Source organism: Carassius carassius, chromosome 38, assembly GCF_963082965.1.
Source record: "Carassius carassius chromosome 38, fCarCar2.1, whole genome shotgun sequence".
Taxonomy (NCBI): domain Eukaryota; kingdom Metazoa; phylum Chordata; class Actinopteri; order Cypriniformes; family Cyprinidae; genus Carassius; species Carassius carassius.
In genome coordinates this window covers 1,400,512-1,420,130 of record NC_081792.1, presented here as the reverse complement: position 1 = coordinate 1,420,130, position 19,619 = coordinate 1,400,512, and the positions used below count along the sequence as shown (strand labels likewise).

Sequence of the window (19,619 nt, the reverse complement as noted above, 5' to 3'; positions counted from 1 at the left end):
TTTCAGGTACTTGGACGTGTCAAAAGCCAGGTTAAAGATCTCAGGAAAGGTCTCAAAGGGACTGGTATCTGGCCACTACTATCCCAAAGACTTGACTGTAACCAAGTAGTTTTCCCAAGGGAGTCAGAAATGGACATTACAGCACATTTCAAATACAAGTTAGTATGCTTGTATTTGAAAAAGCACTAAAGGAAAAATCTTATGTATAATAGATTATATCAATATAGATTAAACAATATAATGTCATTATAGAGCAGTCACTGAAATGATAAATGTAGACAATTAAAGGGATAATGGATTACTAATTAAAATGTGGATTTATCTTTTGACATATAGGAGGTCTATACACAAATATTTTAAGTAATTTATTAATTTAATTAATTTAACTATTAGTTAACTATTCTCATCTTGTTATCAGGAGGTAAGCCCACCAGCCAACCAGCCCCTCCCTGGTGGTCAATTGGTTAGGATTCGGCGCTCTAACCGCCGCGGCCCGGGTTCGACTCCCGGTCAGGGAAAGCTCTTTTGGCTTCCAATTGTGGACTGCAAATTCAAACTCTGCTTACAGCTGTGAGAAAGCCAGCTCCAAACAAAAATAATGGTGAGCACTTGAAAAAAAGACCTCCTTCGAGCCGGAGTCGAACCAGCGACCTAAGGATTGCCAACACTCCAACCTACAGTCCTCCGCTCTACCAGCTGAGCTATCGAAGGGGCAAAGTGCGAGACAAAACCTCGACATCTGGTGCAGGAAGATGTGCTGGATTTTTGAGGAGGGAAGCAAAAAGGAGCATGCGTTCCCATACCGGGAGTCGAACCCGGGCCATCTGGGTAAAACCAGGAATCGTAAGTGCTAGACCATATGGGATTTGGACACCTTAAACTGGCCATTGGCACACTTTCCATACATGTGGTCAGTGTGGGCGCAGGATCTTGTAGTGGCCTGTTGCTTTAGGTCTGCGACTGTAACAATGTGATAATAATTTGGCAAAACAAGAATTATCCAAAAGGACGGTTTTCTGAATTATATAGTGTTGTATGCATTCAAGGGATCTGTTTTTTTTTCTCCCCCCCGGCGGTTCAGTTTTTTTGGGCAGATTCCTGTGATTGCTGAATTGATACCTTGAACTGGTAATTAAGCTCTTGTCCAGGTGAAAATACTTGTATCATGCATCAGAAAACACACATTGCAACCGTTATCTAGATGAAAAACTCTCTATCGTCGGTCTGTCAAGGTACAAAATTGACATTGACCACATGGCATTACACCCTTCAAAGTAGTAAAGCAGTTACAGAGTAGAGATGAAATTGATCAATCTAGAATCAACTGGCCCACCAGCCTGCATTTTATTACCACGTTAATCGCCGAGCTTATCGGAGAGCTTGTGTGATGAATGGCAATACCGAAGCATGTTACGCGAATCCCCATAGACATCGGAGCCTCAACCTATCAGGGTTCTGTAGCTCTACTGCTGTCCAAAAAGTCACTTCTGGTGCAGGAAGATGTGCTGGCTTTTTAAGGAGAGAAGCAAAAAAGATCAAGCTTTCCCATACCGGGAGTCGACCCCTGGCCGCATGGGAGAAATCCAGGAATCCTAACTGCTAGACCATATGGGAACTGGCCAGCTTTAACTGGGCACAAGCAAGTGGGCCACTTTCATTAAATCTGGCCAGTGTGGTTTACAGAAATAAATGGTGTTACATGCATTCAAGGGACATGTTTGTTGACTCACCTGGGGTTCAGTTTTTTGGCCAGAGTCCTGTGATTGCTGAATTGATACCTTGAACTGGTAATTAAGCTCTTGTCCAGGTAAAAATACTTGCGTCATGCATCTGAAAACACACATTGCAACCGTTATCTAGATGAAAAACTGTCTATCGTCGGTCTGTCAAGGTCCAAAATTGACATACGAATGGCAATACCGAAGCATGTCCGTGTCTCCCCTAGACATCGGAATGGGTGTGCAGAATATGTCTTTTTTGGAAAAAAAGAAGAATGCCTGGAGATTTGCCTTTTCTTCTAGATTTTGGAGAAGAAAAAAAAACACAACAACAAAATAAGCCGGAGAAAAACAAGCACAGAGCAAGCCAGCCAGGAGTCGAACCTAGAATCTTCTGATCCGTAATCAGACTCGTTATCCCTTGCGCCACTGGCCCACCGATAGTAAAGACCCCTGATTGCTACAGAGTTGTTGGTTTTGGATGTGACAGTGGCAAGCATTGCTGTCTGCTTATTCTCACCTTGTTATCAGGAGGTAAGCCTACCAGCCCATCAGCCCCTCCCTGGTGGTCAGGATTCGGCTCTCTCACCGCTGCTGCCCGAGTTCGATTCCCGGTCAGGGAAAGCTCTTTTGGCTTCCAATTGTGGACTGCGAATTCAAGCTCTGCTAACAGCTGCGATAAAGCCAGCTCCAAACCAAAAAAATGGTGAGCACTTGAAAAAAAGACCTTCTTCGAGCAGGAGTCGAACCAGCAACCTAAGCATTGCCGACACTCCAACCTGCAGTCCTCCACTCTACCAGCTGAGCTATCGAAGAGGCAAAGTGCTAAACAGAACTTCGACATCTGGTGCAGGAAGATGTGCTGGATTTCTGAGGAGGGAATCAAAAAGGAGCATGCGTTCCCATACCGGGAGTCGAACCCGGGACACCTGGGTGAAAACCAGGAATCCTAACCGCTAGACCATATGGGATTTGGACACCTTAATCTGGCAATTGGCGCACTTTCCATACATGTGGTCAGTGTGGGCGCAGGATCTTGTAGTCGCCTGTTGCTTTAGGTCTGCGACTTTAACAATGTGATAATAATTTGGCAAAACAAGAATTATCCAAAAGGACGGTTTTCTGAATTATATAGTGTTGTATGCATTCAAGGGATCTGTTTTTTTACTCACCCCGGGGGTTCAGTTTTTTTGGGCAGATTCCTGAGATTGCTGAATTGATACCTTGAACTGGTAATTAAGCTCTTGTCCAGGTGAAAATACTTGTGTCATGCATCTGAAAACACACATTGCAACCATTATCTAGATGAAAAACTGCCTATCATCGGTCTGTCAAGGTACAAAATTGACATATTGTGAGGTTAATAATGAAAGTGAGACCAATTTTTAATCCGGAAAGTTGCTGATGTAGTGTCGTCTACAGGTTCTCAGAAGAATCACACTCAGTCAGTGGTTTTCTCTCAGAAGAAAAGACTTTATTTTATGGAAAACAACGCCGAGTCCTTGCAAGTAAATCTCTCGAATGTTATTTGGTATCTCCTTATATACACTATATGGGGCGGTTCCACAATAGTCAAACTTTTCCTTATGATTACAATTTTAATACCTCCCTAGAGAGGAGAGGCCCCCTGCTTGATTTATTCTAAAGAAAGGCCCTGTATGTATGTCTGACCATATGTTTGTCATCAGTTTTGTACATTCCAGCACGTAGGCAACTTTCTATTTTATTGCCTAAAATTTGTGACATTTTGGTGAACATGCACCACTTGTGGTGAAATTAACCAACATTTTCTCTATGCATATGTCTACAGTATTATGGGACAAAACTTACAAAAATGGATTCCTCGGAGCTTGCAGAGTACAGCTGATGAGACTTCAACCTCGAAATCGCTAAAATTTATCTGTCCACGGAACCATTAGGAAGGGCGTGCTGAATAAATGGCAAATGAGAGGTTTTTTTTTTTTTAAATGTCCATTTACAATTTATTCAGCGGGACCTCCGTAGTGCTCCCGTGGACATACATTTTTATGCAAATTCTACAGTATTATGTGACAAAACTTACATGAATGGATTCCTCTGAGTGCCCTGAGTACAGTACAAGTGTTTTCTCTAGGCCTCATCCTAAAATTTTTCTTCCGACTTCCACCCACCTCAAGCTGCCTTCTCTAGCGGGGGAGGGTGCACCCTGGCCAGCATGGATGAGTAGGTTCAAACCTATCAGAAGGTATCAGGGTTCTGTAGCTCTACTGCTGTCCAAAAAGTCACTTCTGGTGCAGGAAGATATGCTGGCTTTTTGAGGAGAGAAGCAAAAAAGATCAAGCTTTCCCATACCGGGAGTCAAACCCAGGCTGCCTGGGTGAAAACCAGGAATCTTAACTGCTAGACCATATCGGATTTGGACACCTTAAATTGGCCATTGGCGCACTTTCCATACATGTGGTCAGTGTGGGTGCAGGATCTTGTAGTGCCCTGTTGCTTTAAAAAAAGGAGGTATTTTCACCTGGACAAGAGCTTTATTACCAGTTCAAGCTATCAATTCAGCAATCACAGGAATCTGCCCAAAAAAACTGAACCCCCGGGGTGAGTAAAAAAAACATATCCCTTGAATGCATACAACACTATATAATTCAGAAAACCGTCCTTTTGGCAAATTCTTGTTTTGCCAAATTATTATCACATTGTTACAGTCGCAGACCTAAAGCAACAGGCCACTACAAGATCCTGCGCCCACACTGACCACATATATGGAAAGTGCGCCAATGGCCAGTTTACGGTGTCCAAATCCCATATGGTGTAGCGGTTAGGATTCCTGGTTTTCACCCAGGCGGCCAGAGTTCGACTCCCGGTATGGGAACGCATGCTCCTTTTTGCTTCCCTCCTCAAAAATCCAGCACATCTTCCTGCATCAGATGTCGAGGTTCTGTCTAACACTTTGTCCCTTCGATAGCTCAGCTGGTAGAGCGGAGGTCTGTAGGTTGGAGTGTTGGCAATCCTTAGGTCGCTGGTCCGACTCCGGCTCGAAGGAGGTGCTCACCATTTTTTTGGTTTGGAGCTGGCTTTCTCGCAGCTGTTAGCAGAGCTTGAATTCGCAGTCCACAATTGGAAGTCAAAAGAGCTTTCCCTGACCGGGAATCGAACCCGGGCCGCAGCGGTGAGAGCGCCGAATCCTAACCACTAGACCACCAGGGAGGGGCTGGTGGGCTGGTGGGCTGGTGGGCTGGTAGGCTTACCTCCTGATAACAAGGTGAGAATAAGCAGACAGCAATGCTTGCCACTGTCACATCTAAAACCAACAACTCTGTAGCAATTGGGAGTCTCTACTATTGGTGGGCCAGTGGCGCAATGGATAACGTGTCTGACTATGGATCAGAAGATTCTAGGTTCAACTCCTGGCTGGCTCGCTCTTTGCTTGTTTTTCTCCGGCTTAGTTTGTTGTTGTGTTTTTTTTTTTCTTCTCCAAAATCTATAAGTAAAGGCAAATCTCCATGCATTCTTCTTTTTTTCCAAAAATGACATATTCTGCACACCCATTCTGATGTCTAGGGGAAACATGGACATGCTTCGGTATTGCCATTCGTATGTCAATTTTGGACCTTGACAGACCGACGATAGACAGTTTTTCATCTAGATAACGGTTGCAATGTGTGTTTTCAGATGCATGACACAAGTATTTTCACCTGGACAAGAGCTTAATTACCAGTTCAAGGTATCAATTCAGCAATCACAGGACTCTGGCCAAAAAACTGAACCCCCGGGGTGAGTAAAAAAACCAGATCCCTTGAATGCATACAACACTATATAATTCAGAAAACCGTCCTTTTGGATAATTCTTGTTTTGCAAAATTATTATCACATTGTGACAATCGCAGACCTAAAGCAACAGGCCACTACAAAATCTATGGTCTAGCGGTTAGGATTCCTGGTTTTCACCCAGGTGGCACGGGTTCGACTCCCGGTATGGGTTTGCATGCTCCTTTTTGCTTCCCTCCTCAAAAATCCAGCACATCTTCCTGCACCAGAAGTGACTTTTTGGCCAGCAGTAGAGCTACAGGACCGTGATATGTCGAGGTTCTGTCTAGCACTTTGTCCCTTCTATATCTCAGCTGCTAGAGTGGAGGACTGTAGGTTGGAGTGTTGGCAATCCTTAGGTTGCTGGTTCGGCTCGAAGGAGGTATTTTTTTCAAGTGCTCACCAATTTTTCAATCAAGTCCACAATTGGAAGCCAAAAGAGCTTTCCCTGACCAGGAATCGAACCCAGGCTGGTGCGGCGCTGAATCCTAACCACTAGACCACCAGGGAGGGGCTGGTGGGCTGGTGGGCTTGTAGGCTTACCTCCTGATAACAAGGTGAGAATAAGCAGACAGCAATGCTTGCCACTGTCACATCTAAAACCAACAACTCTGTAGCAATCGGGGGTCTCTACTATCGGTGGGCCATTGGCGCAATGAATAACGCGTCTGACTACGGATCAGAAGATTCTAGGTTTGACTCCTAGCTTTGTCACTCTGTGCTTGTTTTTCTCCGGCTTATTTTGTTGTTGTGTTTTTTTTTCTTCTCCAAAATCTATAAGTAAAGGCAAATCTCCAGGCATTCTTCTTTTTTTCCAAAAATGACATATTCTGCACACCCATTCTGATGTCTAGGGGAAACACGGACATGCTTCGGTATTGCCATTCGTATGTCAATTTTGGACCTTGACAGACCGACGATAGACAGTTTTTCATCTAGATAACGGTTGCAATGTGTGTTTTCAGATGCATGACACAAGTATTTTCACCTGGACAAAAGCTTAATTACCAGTTCAAGGTATCAATTCAGCAATCACAGGACTCTGGCCAAAAAACTGATACCCCGGGGTGAGTAAAAAAACCAGATCCCTTGAATGCATACAACACTATATAATTCAGAAAACCGTCCTTTTGGATAATTCTTGTTTTGCAAAATTATTATCACATTGTGACAATCGCAGACCTAAAGCAACAGGCCACTACACAATCTATGGTCTAGCGGTTAGGATTCCTGGTTTTCACACAGGTGGCACGGGTTCGACTCCCGGTATGGGAACGCATGCTCCTTTTTGCTTCCTTCCTCAAAAATCCAGCACATCTTCCTGCACCAGAAGTGACTTTTTGGCCAGCAGTAGAGCTACAGGACCGTGATATGTCGAGGTTCTGTCTAGCACTTTGCCCCTTCTATATCTCAGCTGCTAGAGTGGAGGACTGTAGGTTGGAGTGTTGGCAATCCTTAGGTTGCTGGTTCGGCTCGAAGGAGGTATTTTTTTCAAGTGCTCACCAATTTTTCAATCAAGTCCACAATTGGAAGCCAAAAGAGCTTTCCCTGACCGGGAATCGAACCCAGGCTGCTGCGGCGCTGAATCCTAACCACTAGACCACCAGGGAGGGGCTGGTGGGCTGGTGGGTTTGTAGGCTTACCTCCTGATAACAAGGTGAGAATAAGCAGACAGCAATGCTTGCCACTGTCACATCTAAAACCAACAACTCTGTAGCAATCGGGGGTCTCTACTATCGGTGGGCCAATGGCGCAATGAATAACGCGTCTGACTACGGATCAGAAGATTCTAGGTTTGACTCCTAGCTTTGTCACTCTGTGCTTGTTTTTCTCCGGCTTATTTTGTTGTTGTGTTTTTTTTCTTCTTCTCCAAAATCCAGAAGAAAAGGCAATTATCCAGGCATTCTTCTATTTTTCCAAAAAAGACATATTCTGCACACCCATTTCGATGTCTAGGGGAGACACGGACATGCTTCGGTATTGCCATTCGTATGTCAAATTTGTACCTTGACAGACCGACGATAGGCAGTTTTTCCATGTCCCTTGAATGCATGCAACACTATTTATTTCTGTAAACCACATTGGCCAGATTAAGGAAAGTGGCCCACAAGCTTGTGCCCAGTTAAAGCTGGCCAGTTCCCATATGGTCTAGCAGTTAGGATTCCTGGTTTTCTCCCATTCGGCCAGGGGTCGACTCCCAGTATGGGAAAGCTTGAACTTTTTTGCTTCCCTCCTCAAAAAGCCAGCACATCTTCCTTCATCAGAAGTGACTTTTTGGACAGCAGTAGACCTACAGAACCCTTATAGGTTGAGGTTCCGATGTCAATGGGGAGTCATGTAACATGCTTCGGTATTGCCATTCATCACACAAGGTCTCGGATAAGGTCGGCAATTATCAGGGCTTACCTCCTGATAACAAGGTGAGAATAAGCAGACAGCATGTTTACTGCTGTCACATCTAAAACCAACAACTCTGTAGCAATCAGGGGTCTTTACTATCGGTGGGCCAGTGGCGCAATGGATAACGCGTCTGACTAGGGATCAGAAGATTCTAGGTCTGACTCCTGGCTGACTCGCTCTGTGCTTGTTTTTCTCCGAATTGATACCTTGAACTGGTAATTAAGCTCTTGTCCAGGTGAAAATACTTGTGTCATGCATCTGAAAACACACATTGCAACCGTTATCTAGATGAAAAACTGCCTATCGTCGGTCTGTCAAGGTACAGAATTGACATATTTTGAGGTTAATAATGAAAGTGAGACCAATTTTTTATCCGCAAAGTTGCTGATTATTCGCTCGTTCAGTTTAATGCAGATTACAATTTATTCTCAATGTTCAGGTGGCAATTAGTGATAAGGCTTCAAAATGGCAAGCCCGTGACATCAAAACCACATGGCATTACACCCTTCAAAGTAATGAAGCAGTTACAGAGTAGCAATGAAATTGTTCATTCAAAAATCAACTGGCTGCCAGCCTGCAGTTTATTTCCCCTTTAATCGCCGAACTTGTCAGAGTGCTTGTGAGACGAATGGCAATACCGAAGCATGTCCGTGTCTTCCCTAGACATCGGAATGGGTGTGCAGAATATGTCTTTTTTGGAAAAAAAGAAGAATGCCTGAAGATTTGCCTTTTCTTCTGGATTTTGGAGAAAAAAAAAAACACAACAACAAAATTAGCCGGAGAAAAACAAGCACAGAGCGAGCCAGCCAGGAGTTGAACCTAGAATCTTCTGATCCGTAGTCAGACGCTTTACCTATTGCACCACTGGCCCACCATTAGTAAAGACCCCTAATTGCAACAGAGTTGTTGGTTTTAGATGTGACAGTGGCAAGCATTACTGTCTGCTTATTCTCACCTTGTTATCAGGAGCTAAGCCCACCAGCCCACCAGCCCCTCCCTGGTGGTCTAGTGGTTAGGATTCGGCGCTCTCACCGCCGCGGCCCGGGTTTGATTCCCGGTCAAGGAAAGCTCTTTTGGCTTCCAGTTGTGGATTGTGAATTAAAGCTCTGCTTACAGCTGTTAGAAAGCCAGCTCCAAACCAAAAAATGGTGAGCACTTGAAAAAAAGACCTCCTTCGAGCCAGCGACCTAAGGATTGCCAACACTCCCACCTACAGTCCTCCACTCTTCCAGCTGAGCTATCGAAGGGGCAAAGTGCTCGACATATCACGGTGCTGTAGCTCTACTGCTGGCCAAAAAGTCACTTCTGGTGCAGGAAGATGTGCTGGATTTTTGAGGAGGGAATCAAAAAGGAGTATGCTTTCCCATACCGGGAGTCAAACCTGGGCCGCCTGGGTGAAAACCAGGAATCCTAAGCGCTAGACCATATGGGATTTGGAAACCTTAAACTGGCCATTGGCTTCTGGCGCACTTTCCATACATGTGGTCAGTGTGGGCGCAGGATCTTGTAGTGGCCTGTTGCTTTAGGTCTGCGACTGTAACAATGTGATAATAATTTGGCAAAACAAGAATTATCCAAAAGGACGGTTTTCTGAATTATATAGTGTTGTATGCATTCAAGGGATCTGTGTTTTTTACTCACCCCGGGAGTTCAGTTTATTTGGGCAGATTCCTGTGATTGCTGAATTGATACCTCGAACTGGTAATTAAGCTCTTTTCCAGGTGAAAATACTTGTGTCATCCATTTGAAAACACACACGGCAACCGTTATCTAGAGGAAAAACTGCCTATCGTCACTCTGTCAAGGTACAAAAATGACATTGTGAGGGAAACAATGAAAGTGAGACCAATTTTTAATCGGCAAAGTTGCTGATTATTCGCTCCTTCAGTTTAACTCAGTTTACAACTTATTCTAAATGTCCAGGTGGCAATTAGTGATAAGGCTTCAAAATGGCAAGCCCATGACATCAAAACCACATGGCATTACACCCTTCAAAGTAGTAAAGCAGTTACAGAGTAGAGATGAAATTGTTCAATCTAGAATCAACTGGCCCACCAGCCTGCATTTTATTACCACGTTAATCGCGAGCTTATCGGAGAGCTTGTGTGATGAATGGCAATACCGAAGCATGTTACGCGTCTCCCCATAGACATCGGAACCAAGCTTGTGGGCCACTTTCATTAAATCTGGCCAGTGTGGTTTACAGAAATAAATAGTGTTACATGCATTCAAGGGACATGTTTGTTGACTCACCCCGGGGGTTCAGTTTTTTGGCCAGAGTCCTGTGATTGCTGAATTGATACCTTGAACTGGTAATTAAGCTCTTGTCCAGGTGAAAATACTTGTCATGCATCTGAAAACACACATTGCAACCGTTATCTAGATGAAAAACTGTCTATCGTCGGTCTGTCAAGGTCCAAAATTGACATACGAATGGCAATACCGAAGCATGTTCGTGTCTCCCCTAGACATCGGAATGGGTGTGCAGAATATGTCTTTTTTGGAAAAAAAAAAGAATGCCTGGAGATTTGCCTTTTCTTCTAGATTTTGGAGAAGAAAAAAAAACACAACAACAAAATAAGCCGGAGAAAAACAAGCACAGAACAAGCCAGCCAGGAGTCGAACCTAGAATCTTCTGATCTGTAGTCAGACACGTTATCCATTGCGCAGCTGGCCCACAAATAGTAGAGACTCCCAATTGCTACAGAGTTGTTGGTTTTAGATGTGACAGTGGCAAGCATTGCTGTCTGCTTATTCTCACCTTGTTATCAGTAGGTAAGCCTACCAGGCCACCAGGCCACCAGCCCACCAGCCCACCAGCCCACCAGGCCACCAGCCCCTCCCTGGTGGTCTAGTGTTTAGGATTCGGCGCTCTCACCGCCACAGCCCGGGTTCGATTCCCGGTCAGGGAAAGCTCTTTTGGCTTCCAATTGTGGACTGCGAATTCAAGCTCTGCTAACAGCTGCAAGAAAGCCAGCTCCAAACCAAAAAAAATGGTGAGCACTTGAAAAAAAGACCTCCTTCGAGCCAGAGTCAAACCAGCGACCTAAGGATTGCCAACACTCCAACCAACAGTCCTCCGCTCTACCAGCTGAGCTATCGAAGGGGTAAAGTGTTAGACAGAGCCTTGACATCTGGTGCAGAAAGATGTGCTGGATTTTTGAGGAGGGAAGCAAAAAGAAGCATGCGTTCCCATACCGGGTGTTGAAGAGTTGACTGCAGATCAAGAGGTCCCTGTTCAAATCCGGATGCCCCGTTTGGATTTGGCATGTTAGGAATATGTGTAGCCATATCTTCCTGCCTTTTTGTGCTCATACTGTACGGGGTTATATCTCAATGGCACGGCGTTTGATTGCAGATCAAGACGTCCCAGGTTCATTCCATGTGCCTAATTTGGGCTTGGCATATTAGGAATAAACAAATCCTTGACATAAATTCATTTTAGAGGTTTGTGCTTATGCAGTACGGGGTTATAGCTCAACAACAGAGCATTTGTCTGCAGATCAATAGGTCTACGTTTTGGATCTGGCTTGCTTGACATAATCAACGACATGATTTCAAAGAGAGTCTGTAATAAAGTCGTCCACAGTTCAAATCTGGGAGCCCCCTTTGGACTTGTCTTATTTGGAGGGTTTGAGTTGTAGAGTTGTTGATTCTGATTTGGAGTAACCAAAGACCTGAGTTTACAGTGAAGCAGTCAATGTTTGATAGTGTTGAATCGTAGGATCTAACTTGATATTTGGCTCTAAGCAAAGAAGTCTGTAGGGGTATGGCTTAATGAAAGAGCATTTTTCTGCAAAGATGTGGGGGCATAGTTCAGTGGTAGACCATTTGACTGCAGATCAAGAGGTCCCCGGTTTTGCAGATTACGAATAAGTGCAAACATATCTATATAGAAAGATTCTGTATGTGATTATAACTCAGTGGCACATCCTCTCGAGAGGTTCTTTTTTGTATCTGGCATGCTTGTCATATCCAAAAACTTTATTCAAAAGTGAGTTTGTCATCTTGTGTGTGGCTATGATCCAGGGAGAATCAGTGGTAGAGCATTTGACTGCAGATCAAGAGGTCCCCGGTTCAAATCCGAGTGCCACCTTTGGATTTGGCATGTTAGGAATATGTGTAGCCATATCTTCCTGCCTTTTTGTGCTCATACTGTACGGGTTTATATCTCAATGTCACGGCATGTGATTGCAGATCAAGAGGTCCCAGGTTCATTCCATGTGCCTAATTTGGGCTTGGCATATTAGGATTAAACAAATCCTTGACATAAGTTCATTTCTGTGGTTTGTGCTCATGCAGTATGAGGTTATAGCTCAACGAAAGAGCATTTGTCTGCAGATCAATAGGTTTACGTTTTGGATCTGGCTTGCTTGACATAATCAACGACATGATTTCAAAGTGAGTCTGTAATCAAGTCGTCCACAGTTCAAATCTGGGTGCCCGCTTTGGACTTGTCTTATTTGGAGGGTTTGAGTTGTAGAGTTGTTGATTCTGATTTGGAGTAACCAAAGACCTGAGTTTACAGTGAAGCAGTCAATGTTTGATTTTGTTGAATCATGGGATCTAACTTAATATTTGGCTCTAATCACAGAAGTCTGTGAGGGTTTGGCTCAATGAAAGAGCATTTTTCTGCAAAGATTTGGGGGTATGGCTCAGTGTGAGAGCATTTGACTGCAGATCAAGAGGTCCCCGGTTTTTCAGATTAGGAATAAGTGCAAACATATCTATATAGAAAGATTCTGTATGTGATTATAACTCAGTGGCACATCCTCTCGAGAGGTTCTTTTTTGTATCTGGCATGCTTGTCATATCCAAAAACTTTATTCAAAAGTGAGTCTGTCATCTTGTGTGTGGCTATGATCCAGGGAATCTGTGGGGGTATAGCTCAGTGGTAGAGCAAATCCGAGGGCTGCTTATGGATTTGGCAGATTAGGAATAAGTGCAAACATATCTATATAGAAAGATTCTATGTGATTGTAACTCAGTGGCAAATCCTCTCGAGAGGATCTTTTTTGTATTAGGCATGCTTGTCATATCCATAAACTTTATTTAAACGCGAGTCTATCATGTTGTGTGAGGCTATGATTCAGGTAGTCTGTGGGGGTATAGCTCAGTGGAAGAGCATTTGACTGCAGATCAAGAGGTCCCAGGTTCAAATCCAGATGCCCCCTTTGGATTTGGCATGTTAGGAATATGTGTAGCCATGTTTTCCTGCCTTTTTTTTGCTCATACTATACAGGGTTATATCTCAATGGCACAGCGTTTGTTTGCAGAATAAGAGGTCCCAGGTTCATTCCATGTGCCTAATTTGGGCTTGGCATATTAGGATTAAACAAATCCTTGAAATAAATTCATTTTTGAGGTTTGTGCTCATGCAGTACGGGGTTAAAGCTCAACAACAGAGCATTTGTCTGCAGATCAATAGGTCTACGTTTTGGATCTGGCTTGCTTGACATAATCAACGACATGATTTCAAAGAGAGTCTGTAATCAAGTCGTCCACAGTTCAAATCTGGGTGCCCCCTTTTGGACTTGTCTTATTTGGAGGGTTTGAGTTGTAGAGTTGTTGATTCTGATTTGGAGTAACCAAAACCTGAGTTTACAGTGAAGCAGTCAATGTTTGATATTGTTGAATCGTGGGATCTAACTTAATATTTGGCTCTAATCACATAAGTCTGTGGGGGTTTGGCTCAATGAAAGAGCATTTTTCTGCAAAGATTTGGGGGTATGGCTCAGTGTGAGAGCATTTGACTGCAGATCAAGAGGTCCCCGGTTTTGCAGATTAGGAATAAGTGCAAACATATCTATATAGAAAGATTCTGTATGTGATTATAACTCAGTGGCACATCCTCTCGAGTGGTTCTTTTTTGTATCTGGCATGCTTGTCATATCCAAAAACTTTATTCAAAAGTGAGTCTGTCATCTTGTGTGTTGCTATGATCCAGGGAATCTGTGGGGGTATAGCTCAGTGGTAGAGCAAATCCGAGTGCTGCTTATGGATTTGGCATATTAGGAATAAGTGCAAACATATCTATACAGAAAGATTCTATGTGATTGTAACTCAGTGGCACATCCTCTCGAGAGGTTTGTTTTTGTATTTGGCATGCTTGTCATATCCAAAAACTGTATTCAAAATTGAGTCTCTCATCTTGTGTGAGGCTATGATTCAGGCAGTCTGTGGGGGTATATCTCAGTGGTAGAGCATTTGACTGCAGATTCAAGAGGTCCCCGGTTCAAATCCGGGTGCCCCCTTTGGATTTGGCATGTTAGGAATATGTGTAGCCATATCTTCCTGCCTTTTTGTGCTCATACTGTACGGGGTTATATCTCAATGGCACGGCGTTTGATTGCAGATCAAGACGTCCCAGGTTCATTCCATGTGCCTAATTTGGGCTTGGCATATTAGGAATAAACAAATCCTTGAAATAAATTCATTTTAGAGGTTTGTGCTTATGCAGTACGGGGTTATAGCTCAACAACAGAGCATTTGTCTGCAGATCAATAGGTCTATGTTTTGGATCTGGCTTGCTTGACATAATCAACGAGATGATTTCAAAGTGAGTCTGTAATCAAGTCGTCCACAGTTCAAATCTGGGTGTCCCCTTTGGACTTGTCTTATTTGGAGGTTTTGAGTTGTAGAGTTGTTGATTCGGATTTTGAGTAACCAAAGACCTGAGTTTACAGTGAAGCAGTCAATGTTTGATATTATTGAATCGTAGGATCTAACTGAATCTTTGGCTCTAAGCACAGAAGTCTGTGGGGGTATGGCTCAAAGAAAGAACATTTTTCTGCAAAGATGTGGGGGTATAGTTCAGTGGTAGAGCATTTGACTGCAGATCAAGAGGTCTCCGGTTCAAATCCTTGTGCCCCTTGTGGATTTGGCAGTTTAGGAATAAGTGCAAACATATCTATATAGAAAGATTCTATGTGATTGTAACTCAGTGGTGCATCCTCTCGAGAGGATCTTTTTTGTATGTGGCATGCTTTTCATATCCATAAACTTTATTCAAAAGTGAGTCACAGTAATCAAGTCACAGTTCAAATCTGGGTGTCCCCTTTGGACTTGTCTTATTTGGAGGTTTTGAGTTGTAGAGTTGCTGATTCTGATTTGGAGTAACCAAAGACCTGAGTTTACAGTGAAGGAGTCAATGTTTGATATTGTTGAGTCGTAGGATCTAACTTAATCTTTGGCTCGAAACACAGAAGTCTGTAGGGGTATGGCTTAATGAAAGAGCATTTTTCTGCAAAGATGTGGGGGCAAAGTTCAGTGGTAAAGCATTTGAGTTCAGATCAAGAGGTCCTTGGTTCAAATCCGAGTGCCGCTTATGGATTTGGCAGATTAGGAATAAGTGCAAACATATCTATAAAGAAAGATTCTGTATGTGATTGTAACTCAGTGGCACATCCTCTCGAGAGGATCTTTTTTGTATCTGGCTTGCTTGTCATATCCAAAAACTTAATTCAAAAGTGAGTCTGTCATCTTGTGTGAGGCTATGATCCAGAGAGTCTGCGGGGGTATAGCTCAGTGGTAGAGCATTTGACTGCAGATCAAGAGGTCCCCGGTTCAAATCCGGGTGCCCCCTTTGGAATTGGCATGTTAGGAATATGTGTAGCCATATCTTCCTGCCTTTTTGTGCTCATACTGTACAGGGTTATATCTCAATGGCACGGCGTTTGATTGCAGATTAAGAGGTCCCGGGTTCATTCCATGTGCCTAATTTGAGCTTGGCATATTAGGAATAAACAAATCCTTGACATAAATTCATTTTTGAGGTTTGTGCTCATGCAGTATGGGGTTATAGCTCAACAACAGAGCATTTGTCTGCAGATCAATAGGTCTACATTTTGGATCTTTCTTACTTGACATAATCAACGAAATGATTTCAAAGTGAGTCTGTAATCAAGTCGTCCACAGTTCAAATCTGGGTGTCCCCTTTGGACTTGTCTTATTTGGAGGTTTTGAGCTGTAGAGTTGCTGATTCTGATTTGGAGTAACCAAAGACCTGAGTTTACAGTGAAGGAGTCAATGTTTGATATTGTTTAATCGTAGGATCTAACTTAATCTTTGACTCAAAGCACAGAAGTCTGTAGGGGTATAGCTTAATGAAAGAGCATTTTTCTGCAAAGGTGTCGGGGCATAGTTCAGTGGTAGAGTATTTGAGTGCAGATCAAGAGGTCCACGGTTCAAATCCGAGTGCCGCTTATGGATTTGGCAGATTAGGAATTAGTGCAATCATATCTATATAGAAAGATTCTGTATATGATTGTAACTCAGTGGCACATCTTTCGAGAGGTTCTTTTTTTTGTATCTGGCATGCTTGTCATATCCAAAAACTTTATTCAAAAGTGAGTCTGTCATCTTGTGTGAGGCTATGATTCAGGTAGTCTGTGGGGGTATAGCTCAGTGGAAGAGCATTTGACTGCAGATCAAGAGGTCCCAGGTTCAAATCCAGATGCCCCCTTTGGATTTGGCATGTTAGGAATATGTGTAGCCATGTTTTCCTGCCTTTTTTTTGCTCATACTATACAGGGTTATATCTCAATGGCACAGCGTTTGTTTGCAGAATAAGAGGTCCCAGGTTCATTCCATGTGCCTAATTTGGGCTTGGCATATTAGGATTAAACAAATCCTTGAAATAAATTCATTTTTGAGGTTTGTGCTCATGCAGTACGGGGTTAAAGCTCAACAACAGAGCATTTGTCTGCAGATCAATAGGTCTACGTTTTGGATCTGGCTTGCTTGACATAATCAACGACATGATTTCAAAGAGAGTCTGTAATCAAGTCGTCCACAGTTCAAATCTGGGTGCCCCCTTTTGGACTTGTCTTATTTGGAGGGTTTGAGTTGTAGAGTTGTTGATTCTGATTTGGAGTAACCAAAACCTGAGTTTACAGTGAAGCAGTCAATGTTTGATATTGTTGAATCGTGGGATCTAACTTAATATTTGGCTCTAATCACATAAGTCTGTGGGGGTTTGGCTCAATGAAAGAGCATTTTTCTGCAAAGATTTGGGGGTATGGCTCAGTGTGAGAGCATTTGACTGCAGATCAAGAGGTCCCCGGTTTTGCAGATTAGGAATAAGTGCAAACATATCTATATAGAAAGATTCTGTATGTGATTATAACTCAGTGGCACATCCTCTCGAGTGGTTCTTTTTTGTATCTGGCATGCTTGTCATATCCAAAAACTTTATTCAAAAGTGAGTCTGTCATCTTGTGTGTTGCTATGATCCAGGGAATCTGTGGGGGTATAGCTCAGTGGTAGAGCAAATCCGAGTGCTGCTTATGGATTTGGCATATTAGGAATAAGTGCAAACATATCTATACAGAAAGATTCTATGTGATTGTAACTCAGTGGCACATCCTCTCGAGAGGTTTGTTTTTGTTTTTGGCATGCTTGTCATATCCAAAAACTGTATTCAAAATTGAGTCTCTCATCTTGTGTGAGGCTATGATTCAGGCAGTCTGTGGGGGTATATCTCAGTGGTAGAGCATTTGACTGCAGATTCAAGAGGTCCCCGGTTCAAATCCGGGTGCCCCCTTTGGATTTGGCATGTTAGGAATATGTGTAGCCATATCTTCCTGCCTTTTTGTGCTCATACTGTACGGGGTTATATCTCAATGGCACGGCGTTTGATTGCAGATCAAGACGTCCCAGGTTCATTCCATGTGCCTAATTTGGGCTTGGCATATTAGGAATAAACAAATCCTTGAAATAAATTCATTTTAGAGGTTTGTGCTTATGCAGTACGGGGTTATAGCTCAACAACAGAGCATTTGTCTGCAGATCAATAGGTCTATGTTTTGGATCTGGCTTGCTTGACATAATCAACGAGATGATTTCAAAGTGAGTCTGTAATCAAGTCGTCCACAGTTCAAATCTGGGTGTCCCCTTTGGACTTGTCTTATTTGGAGGTTTTGAGTTGTAGAGTTGTTGATTCGGATTTTGAGTAACCAAAGACCTGAGTTTACAGTGAAGCAGTCAATGTTTGATATTATTGAATCGTAGGATCTAACTGAATCTTTGGCTCTAAGCACAGAAGTCTGTGGGGGTATGGCTCAAAGAAAGAACATTTTTCTGCAAAGATGTGGGGGTATAGTTCAGTGGTAGAGCATTTGACTGCAGATCAAGAGGTCTCCGGTTCAAATCCTTGTGCCCCTTGTGGATTTGGCAGTTTAGGAATAAGTGCAAACATATCTATATAGAAAGATTCTATGTGATTGTAACTCAGTGGTGCATCCTCTCGAGAGGATCTTTTTTGTATGTGGCATGCTTTTCATATCCATAAACTTTATTCAAAAGTGAGTCACAGTAATCAAGTCACAGTTCAAATCTGGGTGTCCCCTTTGGACTTGTCTTATTTGGAGGTTTTGAGTTGTAGAGTTGCTGATTCTGATTTGGAGTAACCAAAGACCTGAGTTTACAGTGAAGGAGTCAATGTTTGATATTGTTGAGTCGTAGGATCTAACTTAATCTTTGGCTCGAAACACAGAAGTCTGTAGGGGTATGGCTTAATGAAAGAGCATTTTTCTGCAAAGATGTGGGGGCAAAGTTCAGTGGTAAAGCATTTGAGTTCAGATCAAGAGGTCCTTGGTTCAAATCCGAGTGCCGCTTATGGATTTGGCAGATTAGGAATAAGTGCAAACATATCTATAAAGAAAGATTCTGTATGTGATTGTAACTCAGTGGCACATCCTCTCGAGAGGATCTTTTTTGTATCTGGCTTGCTTGTCATATCCAAAAACTTAATTCAAAAGTGAGTCTGTCATCTTGTGTGAGGCTATGATCCAGAGAGTCTGCGGGGGTATAGCTCAGTGGTAGAGCATTTGACTGCAGATCAAGAGGTCCCCGGTTCAAATCCGGGTGCCCCCTTTGGAATTGGCATGTTAGGAATATGTGTAGCCATATCTTCCTGCCTTTTTGTGCTCATACTGTACAGGGTTATATCTCAATGGCACGGCGTTTGATTGCAGATTAAGAGGTCCCGGGTTCATTCCATGTGCCTAATTTGAGCTTGGCATATTAGGAATAAACAAATCCTTGACATAAATTCATTTTTGAGGTTTGTGCTCATGCAGTATGGGGTTATAGCTCAACAACAGAGCATTTGTCTGCAGATCAATAGGTCTACATTTTGGATCTTTCTTACTTGACATAATCAACGAAATGATTTCAAAGTGAGTCTGTAATCAAGTCGTCCACAGTTCAAATCTGGGTGTCCCCTTTGGACTTGTCTTATTTGGAGGTTTTGAGCTGTAGAGTTGCTGATTCTGATTTGGAGTAACCAAAGACCTGAGTTTACAGTGAAGGAGTCAATGTTTGATATTGTTTAATCGTAGGATCTAACTTAATCTTTGACTCAAAGCACAGAAGTCTGTAGGGGTATAGCTTAATGAAAGAGCATTTTTCTGCAAAGGTGTCGGGGCATAGTTCAGTGGTAGAGTATTTGAGTGCAGATCAAGAGGTCCACGGTTCAAATCCGAGTGCCGCTTATGGATTTGGCAGATTAGGAATTAGTGCAATCATATCTATATAGAAAGATTCTGTATATGATTGTAACTCAGTGGCACATCTTTCGAGAGGTTCTTTTTTTTGTATCTGGCATGCTTGTCATATCCAAAAACTTTATTCAAAAGTGAGTCTGTCATCTTGTGTGAGGCTATGATCCAGGGAGTCTGTGGGGGTATAGCTCAGTGGTAGAGCATTTGA

The 19,619-nt window shown here is 43.0% G+C and overlaps 12 non-coding genes across 12 annotated transcripts; 8 read left to right on the top strand and 4 right to left on the bottom strand.

Annotated features, from left to right (window-relative positions):
• Positions 1-623: 623 nt before the first annotated feature.
• trnay-gua (transfer RNA tyrosine (anticodon GUA)) lies at positions 624-711 on the bottom strand. Its single transcript is given in 2 exon segments — positions 624-659; positions 675-711. It is a non-coding gene; the product is annotated as a tRNA-Tyr (tRNA).
• Positions 712-2,617: 1,906 nt separating this feature from the next.
• Positions 2,618-2,689, bottom strand: trnae-uuc (transfer RNA glutamic acid (anticodon UUC)). The gene has a single exon. It is a non-coding gene; the product is annotated as a tRNA-Glu (tRNA).
• A 2,146-nt stretch (positions 2,690-4,835) lies between these two features.
• trnae-cuc (transfer RNA glutamic acid (anticodon CUC)) lies at positions 4,836-4,907 on the bottom strand. Its single transcript has one exon. It is a non-coding gene; the product is annotated as a tRNA-Glu (tRNA).
• Positions 4,908-5,046: 139 nt separating this feature from the next.
• Positions 5,047-5,119, top strand: trnah-aug (transfer RNA histidin (anticodon AUG)). Its single transcript has one exon. It is a non-coding gene; the product is annotated as a tRNA-His (tRNA).
• Positions 5,120-8,901: 3,782 nt separating this feature from the next.
• trnae-cuc (transfer RNA glutamic acid (anticodon CUC)) lies at positions 8,902-8,973 on the top strand. Its single transcript has one exon. It is a non-coding gene; the product is annotated as a tRNA-Glu (tRNA).
• A 1,952-nt stretch (positions 8,974-10,925) lies between these two features.
• On the bottom strand, positions 10,926-11,013 carry trnan-guu (transfer RNA asparagine (anticodon GUU)). The gene is given in 2 exon segments: positions 10,926-10,961; positions 10,977-11,013. It is a non-coding gene; the product is annotated as a tRNA-Asn (tRNA).
• A 1,996-nt stretch (positions 11,014-13,009) lies between these two features.
• Positions 13,010-13,081, top strand: trnac-gca (transfer RNA cysteine (anticodon GCA)). Its single transcript has one exon. It is a non-coding gene; the product is annotated as a tRNA-Cys (tRNA).
• A 1,007-nt stretch (positions 13,082-14,088) lies between these two features.
• Positions 14,089-14,161, top strand: trnac-gca (transfer RNA cysteine (anticodon GCA)). The gene has a single exon. It is a non-coding gene; the product is annotated as a tRNA-Cys (tRNA).
• A 1,259-nt stretch (positions 14,162-15,420) lies between these two features.
• Positions 15,421-15,492, top strand: trnac-gca (transfer RNA cysteine (anticodon GCA)). The gene has a single exon. It is a non-coding gene; the product is annotated as a tRNA-Cys (tRNA).
• Positions 15,493-16,299: 807 nt separating this feature from the next.
• Positions 16,300-16,371, top strand: trnac-gca (transfer RNA cysteine (anticodon GCA)). Its single transcript has one exon. It is a non-coding gene; the product is annotated as a tRNA-Cys (tRNA).
• A 1,007-nt stretch (positions 16,372-17,378) lies between these two features.
• On the top strand, positions 17,379-17,451 carry trnac-gca (transfer RNA cysteine (anticodon GCA)). Its single transcript has one exon. It is a non-coding gene; the product is annotated as a tRNA-Cys (tRNA).
• A 1,259-nt stretch (positions 17,452-18,710) lies between these two features.
• Positions 18,711-18,782, top strand: trnac-gca (transfer RNA cysteine (anticodon GCA)). The gene has a single exon. It is a non-coding gene; the product is annotated as a tRNA-Cys (tRNA).
• Positions 18,783-19,619: the final 837 nt, after the last annotated feature.